The sequence below is a fragment of the Alligator sinensis genome, unplaced genomic scaffold (assembly GCF_000455745.1).
Source record: "Alligator sinensis unplaced genomic scaffold, ASM45574v1 scaffold1097_1, whole genome shotgun sequence".
NCBI lineage: Eukaryota > Metazoa > Chordata > Crocodylia > Alligatoridae > Alligator > Alligator sinensis.
The window spans coordinates 3,368,953-3,371,712 of NW_005841950.1; the positions used below are offsets into that span (position 1 = coordinate 3,368,953).

General features: G+C 48.4%; 1 protein-coding gene across 1 annotated transcript in view; it reads left to right on the plus strand.

Moving 5' to 3' along the window:
* The window catches only part of STRA6 (stimulated by retinoic acid 6), a 43,904-nt gene that overhangs the window by 29,739 nt on the left and 11,405 nt on the right, over positions 1-2,760 (plus strand). The window lies entirely within an intron of this gene.

The following is a 2,760-nucleotide window of genomic DNA, read 5'->3' on the forward strand; positions in this document are numbered from 1 at the left end:
CTATTCATTTAGTGAGGCGGCCCAGACCAAGCGAAGCATCCCAGCTCCCCAAAGTGAGCAGACGAGCAGCTGCTTGTGTGGGTTTTCTCTTGCTTAATGATTAAGTGAATTGAACTAGCAGAACCATTTGCTACACTGAATGCTTCATGGTAATAGTGCATCTGCTTAGCTGAGTGGTGCCTATCAGCTGGTCCACCTTGTGCAATATGGTCTGTTCTGGGGCTTAGAACAGCAACTGGGACTCTGGGGTTCTGGCTCGGCTCCTGGGCATGTTACTAAACTTCTCCTTGCTCATCTGCCCAGTGTTGTGGGGCAGTGGTAGAAACCCCTGGGTTCGATTCCCAGATGCACATGTAACCCAACATCTGGACTTGGTCTGGCCTTAGCACTCAATGGTCTAAAGAGGGGATGGAAGGTCTAGGAAGCCTCTTCTCCTCCATACTCCTGCCTAGGCATATCTATGGAAGGCCCTGGTGACCTCTCCAATACATCATGGTCCAGAAGGCTTGAGGGTAGCCTCCTAATTTGCTTATCTAGGGAGGCTGGGTAAGTGCTGAGATGAACGCATTGCCATCATTCCAAGAAATCGGAAGTCTGTTCATGAACTGTTGTGGGCTTTGGATTATGCTTTAATTCCCCAGTTCAGCAAAGAATGTTAAAAATAGAAGGCTGCAAATAACCTGCCTGAGCTGGGGCTTGCAACTGGTCTAAAGGGCCCATCCTGTAGCTCACTGGGGTGCCTGTTTCTAGGTGAGGCTGTTGGGCTATGGAGGAATTATTGGCTTCTGGACACCTTAAATAGATCTGTAGAAAGGCTTAAGGTAGACATGTTTAACTTGAGTATTGGTTCAGTGTCCTGGAAAGATGCCAGGAACACTCTCATCATCAGGAAGGCTTTCCAAAGGCCAAGCTAGGAGATGGATGCCTAACTCCCATTTTATGGTCAGTGGAATATGGATATCTAATGGCCCTTTGTACCACTGAATGCCTGTCTCTTTTCCTCCCTGCCCCACACCTTTTTTTTTTTTTTTTAACCTTTCCCTGAATGCCACAAAGGGTTGTCTCTCCTTTCAGCTTGGAGGCACCAATTCTGCTTCGTTATTTTTTTGCCATCTGGTTATCAGTTATACTAACAAGCATACATTACAGGGGATCCCTAGGATAGTGGTTCTCAACCTTCTTTGGTCTCAAGTTACCTCTCCGTAACTTAGGTGAATTGAGGTGGCATCCCATTTCAAAAACTTATTTATTACAGTGCTTAATAAATAGGGCTGGGTAGTGAGGGCTGAGGAAAGGCCAGTTAGGGACTGAGCCCAAGCCTGCACTTATCTCCTCATCTCCTCACACTTCACTTATCCTCCGACCTTGGGGCACCCTTCAAAGGATCTCATAGCACCCCTGGGTGCTGTGGCACCCTGGTTGAGAACCACCATCCTAGGTACTGATACCCTGGGCTGACTGGGAAGAAGGTTTGGAGAGGTTTGGCTATTCCAGAGGCTTAGGTGGCAGTTTGAGCTGAGTGTCATTCTGTCCTCCACCCCTGACTCTTACATGACCTTGAGAGAGTCTCTTAACTTCCCAGGGGCTGTGGAGATAATTGTAACATGGGGATTGTGGAGATTTGAACATGAATGTGCTTGAAGAGCCCCTGATTACTAGAGTCTCCAAGTGCTGAATCTAGAAAGAAAAAAGACCTGGTGTGGGGGGGGGATGTAAAAGCTGGAACCCACAAACCATTCTCTGCTGTTCACGCCCCCAACCAGGTTGACCAGCAAAGTTCTAAAAAAACAGAAGCCTCTGCAAATGGTTGAGTGATGGAGACATGAAAGGGAAATGCTAAGCCCTGGTCTCATGCCAGCAAGCTAAGAGCATTGATGAATGCCAAGAACGGAAGGGGGGCTTGGAGGGGGAAGAGGGGAGATTTTTATGCCCAGGCAGCAATTCTGTGCTACAGATGCTATTGTTCGGGAGGACTTTGATATGTGCTGGAATTGAGCAGATGGCATCTAGTGAGCGGAACTACAAAGCCCCGGTGTGGAGGGGGGCGACTGGGTAATTCAAAGCCCCTGACAGGATGATAGGCAGATGAGCTGTTGGCTCTGTCGCCTCCGGCTAGTGTGGTTGCCCCCTGCCCACCTCTTCCCTGTACAGTCAGCCTGTCCTAGCCATGCATGGAATAATGGCATTGCCTTCGTCCCAAATGGGGCAGTATTTAAAAATTCTGCCTGCGATTGTTTCCCTGATGTCTCTATCTCCATCCCAGCCCACCCCACCCCCTCCTTCCGCATACACTTCTACAGGCTGTCGTTCCCTTTCACACTTACGCTGGCTGCTTTCTGCAGTGACATTTCAAAAGCTCCTAATTGTTAGTGGTTTTTTTCTTTTCTTTGTAGTCTCGATAAGCATGTGTTGGGGTGGGAGCAGAATGGCTGGCTGATAACAAATACAGGACCTCTTTAAACCTCTGGGGTGATGACTCCTGTTTGGACTGGGTCAGCAGTCATCAGCAGCTGTCACAGAGAGTTCCTAATGACCTGAGCTGGCCTATTCTGCCTGCCTACATCTTCATTCCTCAGTACAGCCAAGCACCTCCTTAGACTCTCATGAAGTGAGAGGGGATAGATGGAGAACTGGAGGTGTGGAGACCTTTTAATGATGGCCAAACAGGGAAATGGGAGCATAACCCAAGTTGTAGTTAGAGCTTTGTCTACAAAATGGTCCTTTTTGCAATGGATGGGCATTAGCATCAGAGCATTCCTG